The sequence below is a fragment of the Pelophylax lessonae genome (genome assembly GCF_965119305.1).
Source record: "Pelophylax lessonae genome assembly, chromosome: 5".
Taxonomy (NCBI): domain Eukaryota; kingdom Metazoa; phylum Chordata; class Amphibia; order Anura; family Ranidae; genus Pelophylax; species Pelophylax lessonae.
The window spans coordinates 511,288,966-511,316,060 of NC_138772.1; the positions used below are offsets into that span (position 1 = coordinate 511,288,966).

Genomic DNA, 27,095 nt, shown 5'->3' on the forward strand with positions numbered 1-27,095 from the left:
CGTATCCGATCTGGTCCGTGAAATCCAGACAGATGGAAACCCTATTTTTCCATCCGTTCAGGCGTCCTGTTTACCATTATCATTGAAAGTTAAAAAAAAAAATGTGGGTTATCCCCAGAAAAGTAGTAAGGGGGAAATATTCCAATGGAGACACTAGTTACGGTGATTTGGGGGTCCCCAAAGAATTCCCTTACTTTGCAGGGGTTTCCTCTCATTTCCTGTTTGTCTATGGAACAGGAAGTGAACGAAAATCTCCACAATGAGACACAGATGGCGAAAAAAAAAAAATCCAACAGTGCTTATAACCTTTGCTTGCTCTATACAAAAATTAAAAAAAGTTTTGCCTATACTTCTACTTTAAAAAGCCCCCCCCCCCCCCCTCCCTCCAAAGCTTACAGAAAAAGACATGAAGACACAGTGGCTAAGTGGTCAGCACTTCTGCCTAGCAGCAGCAGGGTCGCTGGTTCAAAGCTCAACCACAACACTACCTGTCTGGAGTTTGCATGTTCTCCCTGTGTGGGTTTCCTATGGGTACTCCGGTTTCCTTCCACACTCCAAAGACATGCTGGTAGGTTAATTGGCCCCAGTAGGTGTATGTGTATGCGAGTTAGAGACCTTAGATTGTAAGCTCCTTGAAGGCACTGACTGATGTGAATGTACAATATAAATATGTGCAAATTGACAGCACTATATAAGTACCTGTAATAATAATGAAGACAACCTAAATAAGTATACTACATGCTGCCTCCCTGCTTCCTGTGCCCTAATGTCACCATTTGGAAAGTTCTTTCTGGGTCGGCTCACAATATAGTGTGCATGCATGAGATGGTCCGCGTGACGTCATGATGCGGCTCATCTTGCGCATGTGCCGTACAACAATACATTTGTTCGTTTAAAAAAAAAAAAAAAAACCTTGGAGGGAAGGGAATTTTTTATTATTATTTTTTAAACAGATGAATGTAACATCATGCAGCACATGTGCCAGGTGAGCCATATATCGTCATGTACTTGGTTTCATCCATGAACAGATCACACAGACTACGTACGCAATCTCCCTGAAGGCACTGATGACATTGCCTCCCAAGGGGGTATCACTAAGGCCAGGACTACATCATCAGAACCTTCAAAGGAAACCAGTAGGTGAACACAAGAAAAAAAAAAAAAAGGGTTAGATGATTTCAGCACACAGAGAAGAATTTTAGTACAAAGAGGGGATATTGAGCTTTAAGAAATGTCCTATAAACCTGTAGGCAGGTTAAGAATGTGTATAGTTTAGTTAGTCAGCAAGCGGCCCAGGTTTGGAAAAGGGTTGATTTTAGCCCAGTTCTTGGGCTTTTGGGCTGAAGCCCAGAGAGCGCGGGTTTCGGTAGGTCCAGTGAGTTCCTGTGAGAGCAGTCATTGACGCTACGAAAGAAGCAGGGGAGACGGAAGACATCAAAGCCATGGACAATGCCAGTATGGACTATCACTACAAGGAGATATGCTAGGGCTACTACATTATTCTAGATAGGATTAGGGAAAGGACATGCTTCATAGGCTGCATTTCTTCTGTAAAGTTAATTAAATGTTCTGATCCTGGTCCAAAGTTATTCAAGGGGTCCATGTGGGTTCTGGCCTATCAAAAGAACTACGGGGTATGAAGTAACACTACTACAAAAGGGTTAACTTTGTAAGTAGAAGAGCGTAGTTGCTATGGGTTACCAAGAAGGAAGCTACAAGCAACCAGGCGCTAAGCGGGATTAACCGGAAAGATGATGGGTCCTCTGGTAGCGAGGGGTTAATGCACTGTGATCAAGCACTGTGCTGTGTACCATGCTTTAGGGGAACAGGATCCATTTTTCTTTTTTAGGTAACAATACTTTAAAGCGGAGTTCCACCCTAAAATTATACTTGCCTCCATCTTCTTGCTCCGGGTCACCTGAAAAACAAATGGATAAATCGCAATTTTTTTTTTTTTTTACTTACCTCATTTAGATGAAAATATACTTACCTTACTTCCTCTTCCTCCCCTCGGCGGCCACGGCGAGTCGTCACTTCCTGGCTTGCAATGATTCCTGGGAGCTGAATGTCATCGCTCCCAGGAATCAATGCGCCTGCACCGGCCCCGACGTCAGTTCCGGTGCAGGCGCCGTCATACCCTGCTAAACAGCTTCTGGGCATGCCCAGAAGCTGTGCAGGGATGACGCTGCGGCACCGGAAGTGACGGCGGGGCCGGTGCAGTGCATCGTGGGCCCGAAGAAGACGGAAGAGGACACAGAAGAGGATCGCGCTGGCTTCAAGCTGCCCACACCTGAGATGGCAGCGCTGGACAATACATTTTCAAGGTAAGTATTTCTTCTAAAAGGTAAGTGCAACCCGGGACAGATCAGAGGCTAGCCATTGTGGAATGCACTAGCCCTGACTGTCCCGGGGGTATTTTTATTAAAAAAAAAAAAAAAAAAAAAAAAAAAAAAAAAAAAAAAAAAACTTTCCCAGGGTGGAACTCCACTTTCAGCCTTACGTTCACTGCAGCGGAAGTGTGAAATATTCCGCCTAATAGGCAGCCACCTTGTATACTTCACTTCAGCCCAAAGCCATATCCCAGCTTTTGCTGCACACATACACTGCTTAGTCCATCCATTCCTACGATAGAAACCATACTCCTCTCTTTGGCTGGGCCCATTAGATCCTATGGAGCAGCCAGAGGAGCTAATGGGCCAGGAGGACATAGACAGGCCCTTTCTGCATAGACTGGGCATTATTGGGCAGGGCTGCAAAGTACAGAACACAGAAACTGGGATAGAGACAAGTGTTTTGGTAGGTGGCTGCCACTGAGAGGAAGACATGTAAAGGGAAACTGTGGGGTACCTGTGCATGTCATGCAAGCCTTAAAGCGGAGTTCCGGCCTCGGGGGTCAATTTTAGCTAAAAATACCCCCGGGACAGTCAGGGCTAGTACATTCCACAATGGATAGCCTCTGAACTGTCCCGGGTCGCACTTACCTGTAAGAAGAAATACTTACCTTGAAAATTTCTTCTCCAGCGCTGCCATCTCAGGTGTGGGCAGCTGAAGCCGCAGCGTCCCTCTTCCTGTCCTCTTCCGTGACTCTTCAGAGTCCCACAATGCACTGCACCAGCCCCGCTCGTCACTTCCGGTGCAGGCGTGGCATCCCTGCACAGCTTCTGGGCATGCTCAGAAGAAGTTTAGCAGGGAATGCCGCGCTTGCAGCAGAAGCGACGAGCGGGGCTGGTGCAGGCACATTGACTCCTGGGAGCGATGACGATCAGCTCCCAGGAGTCATCGCAAACCAGAAGAGACGGCGCGGGCCGTGGCCGCAGAGGGAGGAAGTGGAAGGAAGGTGAGTATATTTTCTTTTATAATAAGGTAAGTGACCAAAAAAAAAAATCGCCAGTATCCATTTCTTTTGCAGGTTGCACTCAGCAAGCGGATGGCGAACATTTTCGTACGATTTTCGTATAGTGTGTACAGAACTTTCTCGAAGGGACAGACTCCAAAACTTTTCTCGCACAGGAAAAAACTAACGATTTTGGTTTAATGTGTACCGTTTTCGTATAATTTTTGTACAAGAAAAATCAGAAAAGAAAGACTGCGCATGATCAGAAACAAACAACACAAAAAGCCTTTGTCGTACGAGAATGTTGGAACGAATTTTCGTAAGAAAATTTATTGGTTCCGATTTGCTGTGAAACGAGGAAAAAATCGGACAATCGTTCGCCCGATTTTCTTATAGTGTGTACCCCACTTTAAGGAAACAAAAAATTGCCAGCATCCAGGCCGTTATGCTGACCAAATGTAAAATCCTAAAAAGGCGTTTCAAGATCAGGCCCATTCATATAAGCAGGCACTCATTATGCTTTGCATAATGCACGCTCTCTGGTGTAATGCACGCTCTCTGGTGTGTCTACCCCTGTCGGCACAGTGTAATGCATTGATATTTTGTTTTTTTTTAACTTTATTAAAAGATGAAAAATGACAATTCATTTAACTCTACATCCCAGTGCAACACACTGCAATACTCTGCACAAAAATTGCATCCTACTTTTTTTCAAGTGCACACCAATACAGGGCATGGTGTGAACTGAAATAAGACAGAAGGCAAATTGCCTGGTTTTTGCTTTAGGACTGTGTTGGGCAATGCTGCCCAACATGGCTGGAGTGAAGAGCTTTTCCTTGCTCCCTTTCAATAAACGCAAAGAGTTTGCGATCTGAACAGTTCCCCTTTAGAAGCCACACTAAGATTTTAGCTTAAAGTTCCTCTTTAAAAAGTGTAAACGTTTCAGTTGAGCACACGGAACGACTTCTTCCCTCACGGTGTGGCATGGCGTAACATTGCCTGAAGCTCGCAAAATGGCTGCCTCTGTTTACGTGCAATGTGCACACTTTAAAACGACCCCCCACAGGGAGAAGAGTATGGATCTACTCATCCGTACATAGCAGAACTCGGGAGCGGCTAAAGACAGTCACGTAATCGACGCACTAATGAGCCTAGCAGCAGACAAGCTGTGAGCAGAGAATGAGGTCATACTGCAGAAGAGAGCCGCCTGCAATTAACCACCACAGGGCTCAGTCACCAAATGACGCAGACTCCAGGAAAAGGACGCTACCTTTGGGGAGAGGAGAGTTTTATTTAAAGTAACACGCTCTCTTTTTCAAGGAAAAAAAATAATGATTCAAATGTTGTGGTCACACCTAAACCATGGCTGACTCAGTTATTGGCGAATACTCGTGAATGCACCACAAATCGATTTTCCGCAGAAGCGGAGACGGGATAATGCATCTCTATGGAGACCGCGCAGGCTACACAAGAGCGAATAGTACGGCTGAGCGAACTGCCTATCAAGCTTTGTTCCTTTTCTGAATTGTGCTTCGGTTTTTGGTTTTCTGTATAGTTATATTCAGGAAACTCAACTCACAAAGCTGGTGACACACCTCGAGACTATTTCTTTAATCATTTAATCACACTTGTGCTGTTGTTGTTGATGACCCAACACATTATGAAATAATTGATTTTTTTATAAACTTGCAACACTCAGCCTTTTACGATGGCAATGTCATATTGGCCAATCTTATAAAACATGCTTTAGTCAATATACTACTTGACCACATGCTGTGACTGTGCCTGACTAAACTCCACTGCCTTCTGTACTGCCTTCTGTGTACAAGAGGACCCCTCCCCAAAAAAATCTAACACGTATTTGAAGCTAAAACTCCAGGATAAACAAACATGGTCTAAATAAAAAAAAAAAAAAAAAAAGATCTTATTCTGATTTGAATCTTGGTGGGCTTTGGGGAGAATACTCTCCACTTCCTGTCATGGAGATACAAGGTAAGTAAGAGGAAATTTCAACCATAGTTCCATTGGAAGATACAAAAGGGGAGCAAGAGGAAATCTCTACCGATATGATATCCCCATTGGAAGATACAAGAGGCAAGTAAGGGAACATTTCTACCAATGTACCCATTGGAGGATACAAGGGGTTTGTAAGAGCAAATCTCTAGCGATGTCCCCATTGGAAGATACAACAGGTAAAAGGAAAATCTGTACCAATGTCCCTACTGGAAGATGCAAGTAAGAGGAAATCTGTACCGATGTCCCCATTGGAAGATACAACAGGTAAGTAAGAGGAAATCTGTACCAATGTCTCCACTGGAAGATACAAGTAAAAGGAAATCTGTACCAACGTCCCCATAGGAAGATACAGGGAAATCTGTACTGATGTCCCCATTGGAAGATACAACAGGTAAGTAAGAGGAAATCTGTACCAATGTCTCCACTGGAAGATACAAGTAAGGAGGAAATCTGTACCAACGTCCCCATAGGAAGATACAACAGGCAAGTAGGAGGACACCTCTACCAATGATGTCACCATTGGAAGATACAAGAGGTAAATAAGAGGAAATCTGAACCAATGTCCCTTTTGGAAAATACAAGAGGTAATTAGGAGGAAATCTCTACTGATGTTCACGTTGGAAGATACAAAAGGTAAGAGGACACCCCTACCAATGTCACCATTGGAAGATAAAACAAGTAAGAGGAAAATCTGTACCAATGTCCCCATTGGAGGATACAACAGTTAAGTAAGAGGAAATCTGTACCGATGTCTACACTGAAAGATACAACAAGAGGAAATCTGTACCAACGTCCTCATAGGAAGATACAAGGAAATCAGTACCAATGTCCCCATTGGAAGATACAACAAATAAGAGGAAATACGTACTGATGGTCCCATTGAACGATACAACAGGTAAGTAAGAGGACATCTCTACCAATGTCCCTATTGGAAGATCCCTCGCTTTGCTTCCTCTAGTGACAAGTTTTAGATTTCCTATCGCTTTCTATGCCCCAGGGACAATCATCTCAAGGAAACATGGAGAGAATGACACTCTCCAATGGGGGACACAGACTGCAAAAAAATCTTGACCGAGATTCTAACCCTTCCCTACTCAATACCAAACAAAGTCCTGGCTATATATACCCTTGTAACAGGCCGGTAATGCTGGTTTTGCAGTTTCTCAGCTTTTTTAGTAGGCAAAGGATGCACACAAAAGAGACGTACATTGCAGCAAGCACACCATCCTCTGTAAGGCTGACAATCAATATGCGTCAAGATCCTTGTACAGAGAATCCTGGCACATCATGTGCTTATTTCCAGCCTGGAGACAAATACCAGCTCTCCACAGACTGCTACAGAATTTCACTGGTAAATAGAAGTCACTACCTTGTTTAGGGAGGAAATTTAAGACAAAACCCAATGATCACCCAAGGCATTGATACTACATGTTAGCCAGCTTAGCTTTATAAAGTTTGTTTTTATTTTTGTGCTTTAGGGCTCTTTCACTTAAGCATTCTGATGCACATGCATAACATGCTCTGGGTAAAGGTAGTCCGATTAATATGAACTGTCTTGGCTGCCAATGCATCACAATTGCCAAAAAAAAAAAAAAACATACATGACCCTTTTTTTAACCTCTTACCGTTCACATAACGCATATGTGCGACAACAAAGGGGGTGGGCTTTAATACCCACATACTGCACATATGCATCTATGGACAGCCGTGTTTTCTGTGCTCAGTGCACTCTCTCAGCATGCTCCCAGCACCAGGACTGCGCTGTCATACATTGCTCCCTGTGTATAGTAATGATCAGGAGCTGGCAGGACCAGCTCCTGATCATTTTACCACTCTGGCAGCCAATCAGTGGTCACATGATCAGGCAGTCATTCCAGCCTCTGAGCATTAAAGGAATGCCCGGTGCAGGGCAGGAAGGGGTCAGAAACGCAGTGCACCACAACACATGGCATATGCATGCTGTAGTGTGCTCTACTGTACACTACATTGGGAGTTCCATTCACAATAAATGGCACCCCAACACACACAGAGAAGGTGCATTGCCATACTGCACATGTGTGAATGGGACCTAAAAAAAAAAAAAAAAGAGGAGTTAGCCCATTCAGGGCAAAATGACAGTGTCTATAAAAAGGACCCACCGCCTCCCGAACCCATTTATATTCACCTCGCCAATGATCTGATCTCCTGCTACTCCACCCTCTACGAGTCTATGTCAATTGTAAAATAACTGGCACTTCTTCCTATGGCACACACCCATTAAGTAGTGCTTGGCTCTAGCAGCCTTGAACACTGTCACCTAACAGAGAGGGTGAGGTCTTGGCTCCCTTAAATGTATGAAACTAACCACTGAGTATTATGTGCCGGCTGCAATTGAGGATCACATGGAAAGGGATCACTTGAGAAAGGAGCAATAAGTCACATGTGGTGGGGGTGCTTTTCAGAGACAAAGTGACAGCATCCTTTAAAATGTCATAACCAATGGTGACTAAAGCACTCCCTGAAGACATATGCCCACCGCTAGTCACAATGGGAACATGTCCTTTATCATGATGATAACCGGCAGAACAAGTACACTCCAGATGTCAAAAGTAAATCCATCAAATATCAAAAGTTCTACAAATGAGAAGCAAAAGGTAGCCCATTGCTCGGTTATGTGATAAAGTAAAAAAGGAAACATGTTTATTTCTCTTGCACTAAATTACATCCAAATCCCCCATTTCCCCCCCTAAGCGCCCATTCAGACTGGCGCGACACGACTTGCTGGGGCGAAATGTGAAGTCGTGGTGCACAGCGTGCACCGCGACCTCCACGCGACTTGCAGGGACTTCATATAACTGAAGTCAATGCAAGTCGCCTCCAGGTCGCCCCAAAGTAGTACAGGACCCTTTTTCTAAGTCGGAGCGACTTGTGTCGCTCCTATTAGAACGGGTCCTGTACTATTCAATGGCGAGCGACCGTCCGCGACTTGTCAGGCGACCAAGTCGCGCTAGTGTGAATGGACCCTAAAAATCCCCTTAATCAGAGAGGTTCATTAATAGCGTGCATCTTGCAGTATCTGCTCCTAACCAGGGCTTTTATTTTTTGAGGTATATCATGAAACATTCAATTAATAAGGTAGAATCAGAATTCTGTTGGGTGTTAAAAAATATTTTGCATCATATTGTCTATTAAAATATTGAAATATACATGCCCAATGGGCAGTATAGTGGCTTTGTGATTAGCACTGCTTTGAAGCACTAGGGTCATCTGTTTATCTGCATGGAGCTTGCATGTTCTTCTTGTGCACCCATAGATTTTTTTCCTCCGGGTACTCTGGTTATCTCCAAAGCCATGCTGGTAGGTTAATTGGCCGCCATCTAAATTGGCCCTAAAGTAAGGTGAATACTTTAGATTGTAAGCTCCATGGGACCCATGTGAATGTAAAGTGCTGCATACAGGCAGTCCCTGGGTTACAAACAGGATAGGGACTGTAAGTTTGTTCTTAAGTCAAATTAGTTTTTAAGTCGGAACAGGTACATTTTTAAGTGTAACTCCAGCCAAAAGAATAATTTTTAAGTTTTTTGGACAGCATAAGGAAGTATTAACACTCCCGTATGATTTGTTTTGCTGTCTGTACCCCTATTCAGAAGATTTCACCTCACTTTCTGTCCCTATGACAATTTGAAAATTTTGGGTTGTTGTGGAAACAAGGATTGGTGATAAAGCTTCAGTGGAGACACCTTTTTCCCATGAGAACTCTTACAGGAGTGAATTTCCCTTCCTAGGGGGAGATTTCCTCTCACTTCCTGTTGTCTCCCTCCCTTTGTAAGTAGGAGTCATTTGTACGTTGGATGTTTGTAAACTGGGGACTGCCTGTAAATGGTCAATGCTATACAGTAAATGTCCCAAATGAAATATACAATAATGATATAATCAAAACTTGTTCATAGAAAAAAGAACAGTGTGGAATTTATATTCAGTGCTCCTTGATCAGGTTGGTAGTGTTAGCCAACAGAAACCACATTCCAGCCGCCATTCCATTAGCGCAAGGCCTGTTCACACCATATGGACTGTATGTTGGACAAGGCTGCCCAGTACAGGCTAGAAGAGGCAGTTTGTCACGAGTCCTACAACTCAGTTCCCACCACTTTGCTGCAGTGAACAAGCAGGATCAGGGCGCCCTTCTGAAGCCGCCAGCTATCCTACCAAACGGTCTCTTGGCTCACCAGGTGTCTCCCTGAGGAACAGAACACCTTCCCGAAGCCGCCTGCCATCCTACTATCCGGTCTCTTGGCCCTCCAGACATCTCCCTCCTTCACCATCCCCTGCACCTCCTCTTGGAGCCACAAACATCCAGCCGTGGACCCCCTGTGTCCCTGCAGACCACCTAACAGATGAGCTATTTTATACTGTTTTAAATGTGAGCAGTTTTCCTATACCTGCCTTACCCTTTTAACCACTTGCCGACTGCCTAACGTAGATCTACGTTGGCAGTCAGCCCCTCACAGGCAAAGCAACGTAGGTCTACGTCGCTAGCCTGTGAGGGTCTAGGGAGCGAGCGCGCACCGCCGGAAGCTGCCTGTCATTCTCCCCTGTGTATGAAGGATGATCATACGGTTCTACTATGTAGAACCGTTGATCACTGTTCATACATCTGAAGCCACAGCCAATCACAGTAGAAAGCACGCCCCTAGGGACACACATAGCCCCTCCCTTTCAAAAAAAGTTAACCCCTTCACTGCCAGTGTATTTTTACAGTAACAGTGCATATGAATAGCACTGATTACTGTAGAAATGTCACTGGTAACCCCAAAAGTGTCAAAAATGTCAGTCAAGGGTCCGATCTGTCCGCCGCAATGTCGCAGTACCGCAAAAAAAAAAAAAAAAAAATCGCAGATCGCCGCCATTACGCGTTAAAAAAAAAAAAAAAAACAACAAAAATGACAAAAATCTTTCCCTTAGTTAGTAAACGCGATAACTTTTGCGCAAACCAATCAAAATACGCTTTTTGCGATTTTTTTTTACCAAACATAGGTAGCATAAAACAAATTGGCCGAAAATGTTAAAAAATTTTGATTTTTAAATTTTTTGGGGGGGGAATTTCATATAAAAAAAATTTGAAAAATATTGCTATTTTTGCAAAATTTACGCTCTTTTTTTGTTTATAGCGCATTATCAAAAAATCGCACAGGTGATCAAATACCACCAAAAGAAAGCTCTGTTTGTGGGGAAAAAAGGACGCCAAATTCGTTTAGATACAGCGTCGCACGACCGCGCAATTGTCCGTTAAATTCACACAGTGCCGAATCGCAAAATACCCCCTGGTCAGGAAGGGGGTAAAATCTTCTGAGGCTTAAGTGGTTAATTAAACTGATAACTCTTAGACCCCGTTCACATTGGGGCGACCTGTCAGGCGACCTGGTCGCCTGACAGGTCCCCTGCCATAGAGAAGCTGTGGACCCGTTCTAATAGGAGCGACACAAGTCGCTACGACTTAGAAAAAGGGTCCAGAGCTTCTTAGGGGCGACCTGCATTGACTTCAATGTTATGAAGTCCGTGCCGGCCGCTCCGAGGTCGCTGTGCGAGCTGCGCACCGCGACCTGTGGGGTCGCCCCAGCAAGTCGGATCGCCCCAGTGTGAACGGGGTCTTAGAGGCGCTCTGCTTTTTGTTTTTAAATCCACTTTGCTGCAGTGATGTGTACTGAATAAAGTAGGACACGCTGTACCTTTTACAGGGCAGCGTGTTGCAATGCAATATAATACATCGCACCCAGCTGCAGTGAATAAAGATAAATGAAATATCAGTTTGCAACATTTTAATAAACAATGTGTGATGCATCATCTGCAATGTATCACTACCACTCCCTTCATCGCTGGCATGAACGAGGCCTAAAAATGAAAAGGGACTCCTATTGCTTAATATGGGCAGCAACCCAACTTTGCACCCGCACACCTTTTCTTCTCAGACTCCAATAATAGGACAGTAACCCATATCCTGGGAATTACAGGAGAACAGGTGAAACAGTTTGCGGCCGCAGCAAAATGAAATGAAGCAAAATGAAAAGTGGAGAAATGTAGGTCAGAGCCTGAGCTAGTGACAGTAGAGCAGAATATATTTCCTGACAGGTCCGGCAGGCAGTGACTGATAGAATCTGCCTCCAGTCCAGGCCGAGGGCTCTCTGCACACTAATCCCTCAGCTGAGAATCTGCCTCCAGTCCCTGGCCGAGGGCTCTCCGCACACTACTTCCTCAGCTGAGAATCTGCCTCCAGTCCAGGCCGAGGGCTCTCCGCACACTACTTCCTCAGCTGAGAATCTGCCTCCAGCCCAGGCCGAGGGCTCTCTGCACACTACTTCCTCAGCTGAGAATCTGCCTCCAGCCCAGGCCGAGGGCTCTCTGCACACTACTTCCTCAGCTGAGAATCTGCCTCCAGTCCCTGGCCGAGGGCTTTCGGCACACTCTACTTCCTCAGCTGAGAATCTGCCTCCAGTCCAGGCAGAGGGCTCTCCGCACACTCTACTTCCTCAGCTGAGAATCTGCCTCCAGTCCATGCCGAGGGCTCTCCGCACACTACTTCCTCAGCTGAGAATCTGCCTCCAGTCCAGGCCGAGGGCTCTCTGCACACTACTTCCTCAGCTGAGAATCTGCCTCCAGTCCAGGCCAAGGGCTATCTCCACACTCTACTTCCTCAGCTGAGAATCTCCCTCCATTCCAGGCCGAGGGCTCTCCACACACTCTACTTCCTCAGCTGAGAATCTCCCTCCATTCCAGGCCGAGGGCTCTCCACACACTCTACTTCCTCAGCTGAGAATCTCCCTCCATTCTAGGCTGAGGGCTCTCCGCACACTCTACTTCCTCAGCTGAGAATCTGCTTCCATTCCAGGCCGAGGGCTCTCCGCACACTCTACTTCCTCAGCTGAGAATCTGCCTCCAGTCCCAGGCCGAGGGCTCTCCGCACACTCTACTTCCTCAGCTGAGAATCTGCTTCCATTCCAGGCCGAGGGCTCTCCGCACACTCTACTTCCTCAGCTGAGAATCTGCTTCCATTCCAGGCCGAGGGCTCTCCGCACACTCTACTTCACCAGCTGAGAATCTCCCTCCATTCCAGGCCGAGGGCTCTCCGCACACTCTACTTCCTCAGCTGAGAATCTCCCTCTATTCTAGGCTGAGGGCTCTCCGCACACTCTACTTCCTCAGCTAAGAATCTGCCTCCATTCCAGGCCGAGGGCTCTCCGCACACTCTACTTCACCAGCTGAGAATCTCCCTCCATTCCAGGCCGAGGGCTCTCCGCGCACTCTACTTCCTCAGCTGAGAATCTGCCTCCAGTCCCAGGCCGAGGGCTCTCCGCACACTCTACTTCCTCAGCTGAGAATCTGCCTCCAGTCCCAGGCCGAGGGCTCTCCGCACACTCTACTTCCTCAGCTGAGAATCTGCCTCCATTCCAGGCCGAGGGCTCTCCGCACACTCTACTTCCTCAGCTGGGTAGAGCAGAGCTGCAGGGACAGACTGTACTGGAGAGAAAACAGCCTTTCCAGCTGCTAAGGATTATGGGACAGACCTAGGTACCCAGGCATAGGTGAATGGGACAGACCTAGTGTAATACCAGGTTGTGTTTAAACTGTTAAAAAGGAGTTGGTAAAGTCACGTTAAAAGTTATTTTTTTTTTAAATCTTGGAACAGCTTATGTTTGAAAAACCTTATTCATATGTATTTGTCACAGGTTACCGATTTAGAGTTACAGAGGAGGTGTAGTGCTAGAATTATTGCTGTTCTAAAGACTGCGGTTATACCTCACCTGTGGTCTGAATACCGTTTACATATGTGGGCGCAACTTACGTATGCGTTTGCTTCTGCACGCAAGCTCAGAGGGATGGGACACTTTTTTTTTTTTTTTTTTTATTTGTTGTACTTTTTATTTTTACACTGTCCCTTTATTTTTTAAATCACTTTTTTTCCTATTGCAAGGAATGGAAACATCCCTTTTATAGAAGCAAGCATGACTGTTCCTCTTTAGGGAGAGATCGGTGGTCAAAAATATCCCAAATCCCTCATTTACCTTTAAAAAATAAATAAAAAAGGTACTTTTGGAAAAAAAAAAAAAGTTGATTGCCGAGAACCAGAAATGATGTCAGAGGTTGTTCCACTCCTCCCAAGGGCAGAGAGCCAAGTGAAGGCCATCTTGCCCTCACTGGACTTCCTGCTCAGCAACATTTCGGATCGCTTCCTGGTTTACCGATGGCGCCGGTCGATGACACCGGGAAGCGGAAGGGGGGTGGGGGGATGGGGACACCTCTCCCGCCACCTATAAAAAGAAAGCCAGCTGCCTGCTGTAAATAAAGATACAGGGGTTATACGGCAGCTAGCCGCTTTCTTTATCCTGGTATTGAACATTAAAGTAATGATGTAAATTTAGTTAGGCAGTCGGCAAATGGTTTTCTTGCATAGTTATATTGGTCCAACTTGAACCAGTATAGATATACCAATTCCATAGCAGAGGGGCTGATGTGGAAGTGGATAATCATGGTAGTGATCGGTGCTACTACAGAGATTGCTGCAGTCTTCTGGATCTGAGCTCCATTTATGGTTTTATAGCATAGTTACACTTGTCCAGCTTGGACCAATGTAAGCATACACATTGCATGACCATGGGACTGCAATAAAAGCAGAATCGTTGTTCTATGATTGGACAAGGAGGAGATCATGATGTCACCGCCCCCCCCCCCCCTCCACACCTTGTCCAATTACAGAATGCCTTGTAATAAAACAGAAAAAAAATTGGCCCGTGCCAAGTGAGGAACCCCTACAGTCACTATGCAATATAGCAGACACTAATCAAGGGTGAAATTTACCAAACTCCTTGCTTTTTTTGTTTCTCAATAAAAGGCGTTCTCTAATTGGATGAAGTGTGGAGGCGGGTGGTGACGTCATGATCTCTTCCTTGGTTAATCAATCAGAGAACAGCATTTTTCTGCTCACATAGCGGTCCCACGGACATGCAATATGCATGCTTTTAATGGTCCAAGCGGTTCCAAAACTTTTCTGGAGTAAAGCTTTAAAGTATGTAAACCCTAACGGTGAACTTTTATTTGCTCACTTTTGGTCTGTTAAAGTAATTAAAGACAAAACTTTTTCCCCCATCATTCTGTATAGAGTAAGGGAAAATTATAACCCATCTGTTTCTTTTGTTTTATTTTTTTGCCAGCTGTGTCCCATTGGGGAGATTTTTCCTCACTTTCTGTCCCATAGCCAAAACAGGAAGTGAGAGGAAATCCCTCCAGAGTATGGGAATCCCATGTTGTGTCCCCATTTGAAGATTTCCCCTCTATTCCTGTTCCAGGGACAACCGAAAATTTGTGGTTTTCTCTTACTTTGACTTTTGATGACAGACCGAGAGGGTGAATCTCCACACTAAGAAAAATACAGCAATAAAAACTGGCAGGGGTTCTAATCCGTCTCCACTCTATCAAAAAAAAAAAAAAAAAAAAAGTTTTACCTTTAGTTACACTTTAGATTTACCACTGAAAGTGTTTAATTGCATCTAAGAAGTGAATAAAAAAACTCCTTGATCCTGCCAGAAATTCAGTACTGTCCGATTCTATAGTGACAGCGGCCCTGCTGTCACTATAGAATCCAGTGCCGGTTCACACTGCAGCGGCACGACTTCGGGGGCGACCTGTGAAGTCGCGTGCACTGCGACTTCGGCGCGACTTGCACAGACTTCATAAAATGAATGTCTATGCAAGTCACTCCAGGTCACCTCGAAGTAGTACAGGACCCTTTTTCTAAGTCGGAACGACTTGTGTCGCTCCTATTAGAACTGTTCCTGTACCGAACAATGGAAGCGCGACGGACCGCGACTTGTCAGGCTGACAAGTCGCGGTCCAAGTCGGATCAGTGTGAATGGGCTCTTAGACTATAGAACACTTCCTCTGTGTGATGGAGCTGGGGTGGTGGTATTTTCTAGCCCTGAGGCTTCCTGATATAGGAAGAAAGTATTGTAAGTGTTGTCACAGGAAGTGTGTTACTGGCAGGATCACCAGGAAAAAAAAAAGGCAGAAGAAACCAATACAGGCACCACATCCATAAAAAAGCTGCATAGCTTGCCAAGAAACTTGCAGGCCTTAGACGAGAGGCCCATTCCTTTCCCGGGATGCAAGAAAAAAAAAAAAAATATATCACTGCTGGGTGAAATGGCAATAAGTGTAATGGCTAGTTGGTGTCAGAAGCCCACAGAGGTACTACATGGTAAGGTTTCAGCTACAGCAGTAGGCTAAAGCCCCGTACACACGTACGGATCATCGTCATACAAACGTTCGTCTTTTCTCCCCGGGATGTCGGTGTCTGTTGAAAAGTGCAAAGACAGCACAAGGACAGCACAAGAATTTTGTCCGCAGACTTCAGCTGACTGCAGAAGTGATGTCATGTAATGGTTAACTTTCCCTGTGTTTTTTATTTTCTGAGCATGCCCAGTCTTGCAAATCTGCGGTCTGTCGGCTGATTTCTGTACTGACAGGCGAACAATCGTCCGTTCTGGTGTCCGCAGACAAAAATTTTCATGTTTGCAAGAAATACTCTTGTCCGCGGATTGTGCGCAGACAGCTGTCGGAGGCACCATACTAACACGCGTACAATCGGCAGATCTTTCGTCCGCCGACGTTTGTATGACGATGATCCGTACGTGTGTATGGGCCTTAAGGCTGCATTTACCCGAGCGTAGAGTTTGAGTGTTTTTCTGCCGCATTTTTATGAGTGACTTGCGTGTTTTTTCATACAGTGTTTTTGAGCTTTGGTGTTTATTAGTCAATAGCGAAAACTATCATCTGTTGCATCATTTGTGGCTAGGTTTTATAGCTTTTTTAAGTTTTTCCATTAGCTTTTATTTTTTTTTTTCAATATTAATTTATTTTTATTAAGCAGAGGTGTAAATGGTACCTTAGGGATTTTTTGTTTCGCTGAAAGGGTTAACACAGGCAAATAGATTTTCACTTCATAAATTTATTGATGTTGATTTGCTTGGAGTTCTCCTTTAGGCCCCTTTCACACATGCTGTTCGTTTGTCCGTTTTTCATCCATACGGTGACGGATGAAAAACAGACATCAATGCATCTCTATAGAAACACGGCTGTTAAAGGATGATCATCTATTTACATCAAAGCTCTATTTTTCTTCTGTTAAAAAAAAAAAAAAAAAAGGATAGGGCAAAAAATGGCTTGTAAACTGAGAAAATTGTCAGTTTTTCATCCGTTTTTGCATTGGTAGTAGATGTAAAAAAAAAAGAAAAAAAAAAAAAAAAAAAGAGGAAAAACTGATGAGCGCTGATGGAAAACTCATGGGCGCTGACGGAAAACTCATGGGCGCTGACGGAAAAAACAGATGGAAAGCTGATGAGTGTAATGATGTCCCGTACTGGACACACGAAAATTTGTAGCAAGCAGCCATGTTGTTCAGTCATTATAGGTCAGCCATGACAGTCTTGCAGAACAGTTATACACGTAGCGATATAATCCCCTCCCCACCGTCTTTAATCCATGGAATGCATAGGTTTTACACTTCAAAAAGAGCCGTTATCTCAACTCAGAGACATCAAAACCAGCACTTGGGCCTGTGCAGAGCTGTAAACCGCTGAGTCCTGACAGGATGTCTGTTTCTTCTGTCCAGGCCTATCGAAAAACTTTGACCAAATCCATTAAGGATAACTAGAACTAATGGGGATGGTAAAAGGCAATCATAGAGCCCTGCCTAATTTAAAACTTAAATACACACACGATTCATAAACTCAGACAGGAACATGACACATTGATAATAAGTATATATTTGGATGGGAAATGTCATACTGAACGAATTAAGGTCATACATGACCAAACTATCACACATAGAAGGGAAAAAAGCTGTCAGATATTCCCTGGGTGACAAGTTTATCCGAGATGTTTTGTGTTTGGTGTCCCTGGATGCGAGATTCAATGCCAAACCATGATCTATGAGTTTCAAGAATGCAACCGGTACACATTTCAAGATATGAATAGTGGTATAAAACTGTCCAAAAAGAGGAGGGACCTGATACGGTCATAACCCCAGGACAGCCCATGGCCACTCCATTTTAATTGATCAGGGGCATCTGTCAACACCACTTTGATCCCAAAGAAAAAGAGACCCCTAACCAGTGAGGAATTCTCATGGTAACATCGAAGCAGGAACACCTATCAAGTTTGAGAACCGATCACACCCGGCTCATCGATTGAACTCTGATAACATTGATTGCAAGTATTTTTCCTCCTCAATTCTACCTAATTTTTCTATTGCTGAATTAAGTCTCTATTTCTTTGAAACATCTTTTTTCTGTAAATATTTTATTTGCACCAATTTTGACCTTTTCATTATTAAAACCTTATTTTGAAAAGTGTTAACCTTGTCCCTAAGCTCTTAATGCAAGCTAACAAAGAACCTGTCTCTTGAAGAGTGCTACTGTATAGAATAAATCCTCTGAACATTCCTGTCAATGGTGAGTGTGTTACAGACATTTTAAAATCATAATTGGTATGTCTAAAATTTCGTGCTTCCTCCCATTCGGACCAAACGGAGGTGGTGGCAGTTAAGGGTTAATTAGCCCAGTGACAACCGCTCTCAGCCTGCTGGCACCTAGATTGTGGTCCCGCAAGCTGGAAAATCTTTGTGCAGGGTGCAGCGGAGACTGGCATTGTTACGCAAGTGACAGCGCGGTGTGAGATTGGCTGGTCCTTTGTCACAAGTTAGTGAGAAGGACAGGGATCTGATACTAGCGTCCGTCACAATGAGCACGGATGAAAAACGGATGAAAAACTGATGAGCACTGATGAAAAACAGATAGAAAACGGATGAGCACTGATGAAAAACAGATAGAAAACGGATGAGCACTGATGAAAAACAGATAGAAAACGGATGAGCACTGATGAAAAACGGATAGAAAACGGATGAGCACTGATGAAAAACGGATAGAAAACGGATGAGCACTGATGAAAAACGGATAGAAAACGGATGAGCACTGATGAAAAACGGATGAATACTTCATCCATTTTGACGTGACTGAACTGATGAAATGAAAGGGGCCTTAGGGACATGTATAAAAGCACAACCCACTCTGTCTCCTGAAAGTCACCGGCTCTGAGTCACTGCCTGGAAATTTCCATGACATCATCGCAGTCTGACCGAGTGATGTCAGACTGGTACTTTGAAGGGCATTCGAGACGCATTTCAAAAGGTTACAACACAAGCCTTTCCTCCTTTCCTATTATTACAGATGGTTAACCCTAATGAAACTGCTGACCAAGCAGGACCAGAACCATTTTATGTGCTACAAGCAAAGCATTGATTTAAAAAGGCAAAGTCCAGCCAGCATTGCTACAATGCTCCACAAAAACTAAAGTATTTAAAAGTAGTTCTAAAGGAAGGTTTCTTTACCTTAATATATTATATGCATTAAGGTAAAAAATCTGCATGCTGCTCCACCCCAAGCTCCCTCTTAATACTTACTTGAGCCCAATCTAGATCGAACGATGTGCCATTTTCTCTCCTTTGAGAACCATAAACAAGGGCCCAGCCAAATCAAATTTCCTAAATACCTCCACCACAGAATTTGAATCCAATTTAAAGCCCATCTCTGGGGAGAACAAAAAATGCTCCCTTGCAGTGGGGGTTGTCCTCTACAGCAAGTGCTTAAAAGCTCATTTCAATGCAGGGGGCAGCAAAAAGCACTTTTTCTTACCCAATGCTCTGCTTCCCCACCAGAGGGTGCTTCCCCCCCCCCCCCCCATGCTCTGGCAGTGTATGGTCCCTTGGTGTTCTCACATCCAATTCAAGGCTCTGCATTGGACCTTGTGACATGAAAGGGCAACTAACTACTGGAGCGTAGATGAGAAGAGAAGCAGACTTGTTAACTTAGTGCTTTGGGTGGTATTAAAAAGGAATGGCACAACAATGCACTAACATATGAATGGTGCTGAACCACACTTTAACTCAACACAAAGATGTGGTCCCAACCTTAGAGTAGAATTCCATGCTAAACCTAACTAATAGAGTGGAGATGCTTAGACACTTCCTATGGAACCATTTCTCCAGAGTGGAGATGCTTAGAAGTCACTTCCTATGGAACCATCTCTCCAGAGCGGAGATGGTTAGAAGACACGTTCTATGGAACCATCTCCCCAGAGAAGAGATGCTTAGAAGACACTTCCTATGGAACCATCTCCCCAGAGAGGAGATGCTTAGAAGACACTTCCTATGGAACCATCTCCCCAGGGTGGAGATGCTTAGAAGTCACTTCTTCTGCAACCATCAGCCCAGAGTGGAGATGGTTAGAAGACACGTTCTATGGAACCATTTCCCCAGAGTGGAGATGCTTAGAAGACACTTCCTATGGAACCATCTCCCCAGAGTGGAGACGGTTAGAAGACACTTCCTATGGAACCATCTCTCCAGAGAGGAGATGCTTAGAAGACACTTCCTATGGAACCATTTCCCCAGAGTGGAGATGCTTAGAAGACACTTCCTATGGAACCATCTCCCCAGGGTGGAGATGCTTAGAAGTCACTTCTTCTGCAACCATCAGCCCAGAGTGGAGATGGTTAGAAGACACGTTCTATGGAACCATTTCCCCAGAGTGGAGATGCTTAGAAGACACTTCCTATGGAACCATCTCCCCAGAGTGGAGACGGTTAGAAGACACTTCCTATGGAACCATCTCTCCAGAGAGGAGATGCTTAGAAGACACTTCCTATGGAACCATTTCCCAAGAGTGGAGATGCTTAGAAGACACTTCCTATGGAACCATCTCTCCAGAGTGGAGATGCTTAGAAGACACTTCCTATGGAACCATTTCCCCAGAGTGGAGATGCTTAGAAGACACTTCCTATGGAACCATCTCCCCAGAGTGGAGATGCTTAGAAGACACTTCCTATGGAACCATCTCTCCAGAGTGGAGATGCTTAGAAGACACTTCCTATGGAACCATTTCCCCAGAGTGGAGATGCTTAGAAGACACTTCCTATGGAACCATCTCCCCAGAGTGGAGATGCTTAGAAGACACTTCCTATGGAACCATCTCTCCAGAGTGGAGATGCTTAGAAGACACTTCCTATGGAACCATCTCTCCAGAGAGGAGATGCTTAGAAGACACTTCCTATGGAACCATTTCCCCAGAGTGGAGATGCTTAGAAGACACTTCCTATGGAACCATCTCTCCAGAGTGGAGATGCTTAGAAGACACTTCCTATGGAACCATCTCTCCAGAGTGGAGATGGTTAGAAGACACGTTCTATGGAACCATTTCCCCAGAGTGGAGATTAGAAGACACTTCCTATGGAACCATCTCCCCAGAGTGGAGATGCTTAGAAAACACTTCCTATGGAACCACCACCAGAGACTGCTCCATAAAAGTCTCTGAGGAGATGTTCACTTTCAGGAGCTGCCAGTGGCGAGGTAGATTTCAGCCATGGGGTATAAACACTGTCTGGAAATGGCTGCCAAGCTTAGTTAAAGCAGAGGTTCAGCCACAAAATCATGCCTGTAGATTTTATGGCATCCGCTTCCTTATCCTTACCTGAGCAAGAATTGGATATTCCCGGCTTTTTTTTTTTGCTTACTTACCTTATTAGAGAGGATAATATACTCACCTTACCATCCACTTCCTCCTTCCTTGGCCGCGGCCCGCGCCGTCACTTCCGCTTTGCAATGATTCCTGGGAGCTGAACGTCATCGCTCCCTAGGAATCAATGCACCTGCACCGGCCCACGCCGTCACTTCCGCTTTGCAATGATTCCTGGGAGCTGAACGTCATCGCTCCCCAGGAATCAATGCGCCTGCACTGGCCCCGACGTCAGTTCCGGTGTAGGCGCGTCATACCTTGCTAAACAGCTTCTGGGCATGCCTAGAAGCTGTGCAGGGATGACACTGCAGACCCGGAAGTGATGGCCGGGACGGCGCAGTGCATCGTGGGACCAAAGAGGACGGAAGAGGACGCAGAAGAGGATCGCGCTGGCTTCAAGCTGCCCACACCCGAGATGGCAGCGCTGGAGAAGAAATTTTAAAAGTAAGTATTTCTTCTAAAAGGTAAGTGCGAACCGGGACAGATCAGAGGCTAGCCATTGTGGAATGTACTAGCCCTGACTGTCCCGGGGGTATGTTCATTGAAATTTTTTTTTCTGTGGCTGGAACTCCGCTTTAAGTAAGCCGCTGTAAGGATAGCCACAGCTAGAGCAACATATACATTTGTGTCAACTCATTTGAAAGTCCTCTCTAGGAACACAAGAAAGTGAAAATGCCCTTTAAAAATAACATTTTAAGAAGCTCTTGTACCTTTTTTGGAGTCACGTGACCCACGATTTTGTTTGCGCGATGTTACCGCGGTTCGGCAGGCGGAAATCGTGGCAACATTGCACAGCGTTTGGGGTGCCATTGCCAATCAACGGCAACGCACAGGCGTCCCGCGATTTGCAATGATTTCCGGATCACGGGCAGAATCGCAGTGATTCTGCCCACGGTCCGCTACGCTAACATGTGAACGTAGCCTTAGTATTTCGGCTCATTGAAACAATCATCCATATTACACAGCGTATCAAAAAATACGATCCGATCATGCTTGTGAACACATCACCACCATCCAATACTGACTTACCTCAGATCATATCCTGGTCATAATGGATCCCTATTCGATGTGTCACACGATGTTCCATGGTCTTACCATAGCCTGCAAACAAAAGAAGGGAATAATATAAATCACATTTGTCCATGAATGAAATAATTAAAACGTCAGTCTACCTGAAAACAGATGTTTTAGTGTTTGTTAGATGCTGGAGAGTTGAAATCACCTGATAAATTTCTCCACCTCTCGAGAACTCTACTGATGAGATCTCTGAATAGTTCCTGGACACCTGCTGTGGCCATTATAAGGGTTTCACACTGTATGTAATAGGAGGAGCTGGGACACACAATGGAGAGCGGGAACACCCCAAACAGCCAGGTGAAAAGGAAGACAATCAGGAATAATGGAAGGGGGTCTCACTAAAATCTTAGAGGTTGAGTCTGCCAGAACAGTCCTGTGCTTATAAGAATGTACAAGCCCCATCAGCATTGCACTTTTATTAATATTGTGTTGGAACAAGCATGCACATATCAGGTTTTGGGCGGTCGTTATGGGGTAGTGACCATTTAAGTAGAGATGCAAACAAAACGAATGAACTTCGGCTTCATGTACACTAGCAGCTCCTAAAGCTGAGAGTTTTTGCAAAAATAAAATGCCAAAAGCTCCCAAACTCAACTCCATAAAAGCTTCTGTCAATGTACACATAGGCTTTTTGCAGCGTTTAGAAGCTGCTGCTGTTAGGCGAGGTTCAACCTCCCTCTCCTGAATGCCGAAGAATCACATTCAGGATAGAAATGTTTTGACCACAAGCTGCGAGAAAACTCAAAACCGCTGCAAAATGCGCTGCCATTTTGCGGCGGTTTTGTGTTTTCCAGCAGCCGCAGTAAGAGACAGCCAAGTGTACATTATGCCTTTACCACTTCAGCCCCGGAAGGTTTTACCCCCTAATGACCAGGACAATTTTTGCAACTGGACACTGAATTACTTTAACAATTGAGCGGACGTGCGACGCTGTACCCAAATACAATTGATGTCCTTTTTTTCCCACAAATAGAGCTTTCTTTTGGTGGCATTTGATCACCTCTGCGGTTTTTAGATTTTGCTATAAATAAAAAAAAAAAAAAAAAAAAAAAAAGCGCGACAATTTTGAAAAAAAAAAAAAAAATTTTTACTTTCTGCTAGAAAACATTCCCAATAAAATTTTTTAAAAATCTAAATTTTTTTATCAGTTTAGGTCAATTTATATTCTGCTACATATTTTTGATAAAAACAAAATCCCAAAAAGTGTACAGTGGGTACGGAAAGTATTCAGACCCCCTTAAATTTGTCACTCTTTGTTATATTGCAGCCATTTGCTAAAATCATTTAAGTTCATTCTTCTTCCTCATGAATGTACACATAGCACACCATACTGACAGAAAAACACAGAATTGTTGACATTGTTGCAGATTTATTAAAAAAGAAAAACTGAAATATCACACGGTCCTAAGTATTCAGACCCTTTGCTCAGTATTTAGTAGAAGCCCCCTTTTGATCTAATACAGCCAGGAGTCTTTTTGGGAAAGATGCAACAAGTCTTTCACACCTGGATTTGGGGATCCTCTGCCATTCCTCCTTGCAGATCCTCTCCAGTTCTGTCAGGTTGGATGGTAAACGTTGGTGGACAGCCATTTTTAGGTCTCTCCAGAGATGCTCAATTGGGTTTAAGTCAGGGCTCTGGCTGGGCCATTCAAGAACAGTCACGGAGTTGTTGTGAAGCCACTCCTTCGTTATTTTAGCTGTGTGCTTAGGGTCATTGTCTTGTTGGAAGGTAAACCTTCGGCCCAGTCTGAGGTCCAGAGCACTCTGGAGAAGGTTTTTGTCCAGGATATCCCTGTACTTGGCCGCATTCATCTTTCCCTCGATTGCAACCAGTCGTCCTGTCCCTGCAGCTGAAAAACACCCCCACAGCATGATGCTGCCACCACCATGCTTCACTGATGGGACTGTATTGGACAGGTGATGAGCAGTGCCTGCTTTTCTCCACACATACCGCTTAGAATTAAGGCCACAAAGTTCTATTTTGGTCTCATCAGACCAGAGAATCTTATTTCTCACCATCTTGGAGTCCTTCAGGTGTTTTTTAGCAAACTCCATGCGGGCTTTCATGTGTCTTACACTGAGGAGAGGCTTCCGTCGGGCCAGTCTGCCATAAAGCCCCGACTGGTGGAGGGCTGCAGTGATGGTTGACTTTCTACAACTTTCTCCCATCTCCTGACTGCATCTCTGGAGCTCAGCCACAGTGATCTTTGGGTTCTTCTTTACCTCTCTCACCAAGGCTCTTCTCCCCCGATAGCTCAGTTTGGCCGGACGGCCAGCTCTAGGAAGGGTTCTGGTCGTCCCAAACGTCTTCCATTTGAGGATTATGGAGGCCACTGTGCTCTTAGGAACCTTAAGTGCAGCAGAAATCTTTTTGTAACCTTGGCCAGATCTGTGCCTTGCCACAATTCTGTCTCTGAGCTCTTCAGGCAGTTCCTTTGACCTCATGATTCTCATTTGCTCTGACATGCATTGTGATCTGGAAGGTCTTATATAGACAGGTGTGTGGCTTTCCTAATCAAGTCCAATCAGTATAATCAAACACAGCTGGACTCAAATGAAGGTGTAGAACCATCTCAAGGATGATCAGAAGAAATGGAAAGCACCTGAGTTAAATATATGAGTGTCAAAGCAAAGGGTCTGAATACTTAGGACCATGTGATATTTCAGTTTTTCTTTTTTAATAAATCTGCAACAATGTCAACAATTCTGTGTTTTTCTGTCAGTATGGGGTGCTATGTGTATATTCATGAGGAAGAAGAATGAACTTAAATGATTTTAGCAAATGGCTGCAATATAACAAAGAGTGAAGAATGTAAGGGGGGTCTGAATACTTTCCGTACCCACTGTATATTAATCGGTTTGTGCAAAAGTTATAGTGTTTACAAACTATGGGATAGATTTTTGGACTTTTTTTTTTTTATTAGTATTGGCAGCGATCTTTAATCGGGACTGCGACATTGCGGTGGACAAACCTGACACTAAAGCCCCGTTACACACGCACCGATTATCGGCCGTAAATCTTCGGCCGCCGACCGATCGGCCGATTGTAGGCTTGTTAGTATGATGCTTCCGACAGCCGAAAGCGCATTTTCGGCCGAACAGAATCTGTCATGCAGACTTTAAAATATTTGTTGGCCGTCACCAGAACGGCCGATTGTTCGCCAGTCAGTACAGATTTCGGCCGACAAACAGCGGATTAGCAAGACTGGGCATGCTCAGAAAAGAAAAAAGACAAGGAAAGTTAACCATCACATGACATCACTTCTGCAGTCGGCTGTTGTTGGCCGACAAAATTTGTGTGCAGTCTTTAGCACTTTTCAGCCGACAGGACAGCCCTGGACAAAAGACGGCCGATCGTTCGGCCGACATTCGGTACGTGTGTACGGGGCTTTAGTGACACTTTTTGGGGACCAGTGACACCAATACAGTGATCAATGCTAAATAATATGCACTGTTAGTGCCGGTTCACACTGATGCGATGACAGACATCGCATATGATTCGGAGCGCACTGCTCCTAAAATTACATGCGATCTCTGTGCGGTGCTAATTCAGCCATACAGTTTGTATGGCTGAATTCACACCGCAATCGCAATGAACACGCACAGGACCCTTTTTTGGTCTGCAGCAGAATCTGATCGCATGGTGGTTCACACTAGTGCAATCCGATTCTGTGTGAACTGTCAGATCGCACTGCGATACGCAATCTGATCTGGGAGTGTGGTTCATTTTGAATTGACACCACCAGCGTATCGCATATGGCAGTGTGAACTGCCTGTGTTGCGGATGCGATGCGGGAACACACAGTATATTCGCAGTGTTCCCGCATCACAATAGTGTGAACCGGGACTTACTGTATAAATTACACTGGCAGGGAAGGGGTTAACACTGGGGTGATTAAGGGGTTAAGTGTGAGCCTAATTGTGCTTACTAACTGTGGGGGAGCTCTGTGAAAGGCACACAGAGATCAGTGTTTCAGCTTAGCGGAGACACACGATCTCACTGTGCCTGTCTGACAGGAGAGGCGCATGCCTTGTTTACATAGGCAGGTGGCTCTCCTGTCAGTTTCCCTGAAAATCGTGAGAGGAGCGGGCGATCCAATCACAGCGGGAGCGCAGCTCCGACGGCGCACGCCACCAAGACCACGTGCACATAATCACGTAGATCTACGCAAATATGCGCAGCCGAGCCGCCCTGCCACAGTAAATCTGCGTGGGGTGATCGGCAAGTGGTTAAAGACAAGTTCATCCAGGTTTCACCCATATTTAGGGTGCAGTATGAAAAAAGCTCAAAATCCAAAGCCATTTTCCTCAAACTGCCCCCTTACAGAATCTGGGCTTCTCCTACCTGCAGCCTACTTTAGTCATCTGACTTTGAAGCAGCTGTGCATGGATCCACTCAGTTACATCAGAGATTCACAGGAATCTGAATGAGAAAACTACATGTCCCATCTGAGTACTCCTCAATGTAGTGATGTCATCATATTGCAGTCCATCGATACTTCCTCCAGTCCCGTAGCTGAAAGTCTGGATCTCAGTAGGGACCTGAGCCTGGAGGAATCATCTGCAGAAGAACGAGTCAGAGCATTGCACCCACAATCCACTGATCACGGTTGTAAAGCTTTGCACGCTCTTATAAAACAATTTGTTTTGCAGAAGGCGGACTGTGCCTTTAAAGAGTTTACCTGTATGAACAAGTCCGCAATCACAGCTCCGGCCCCGAGTAATCTGGCAGTGAATCTCCGCTTGGTCTGAATCCAAGATCTACACTTCTATCGCTGAAATTGATGAAGAGGGAGGGGAATGAGGCTGCCAACCCCCCTCCCCCCACCCCAACAACAAAACTGCACTTCAAAGTGAACCTGTCACACCAAGACTTCCTTTTTGCACTTAAACTATAAACAGAATTAAAAAAGCAAGGGTTAAACCCGGAGACTTTAACACCATTGTGATGCAGAGTTGAATGCATCAAATGCGTGGATCCTACACAATTCATTAAGATCAGCCCAAACTGCCTGCTCAGGACACGTGTTGCAGCGCACGAAAATGCAGCAAGCGCGACCTTTGATCCATTG

General features: G+C 44.9%; 1 protein-coding gene across 2 annotated transcripts in view; it reads right to left on the reverse strand.

The window, feature by feature from the left end:
• ZHX2 (zinc fingers and homeoboxes 2) overlaps nucleotides 1-27,095 on the reverse strand; it is a 112,081-nt gene that overhangs the window by 15,985 nt on the left and 69,001 nt on the right. For both annotated transcript variants that reach the window (XM_082258224.1, XM_082258225.1), the window contains exon 2: nucleotides 21,976-22,047. The gene's annotated coding sequence lies outside the window, so the exon portion shown is untranslated. The remainder of the gene's footprint in view (nucleotides 1-21,975; nucleotides 22,048-27,095) is intronic.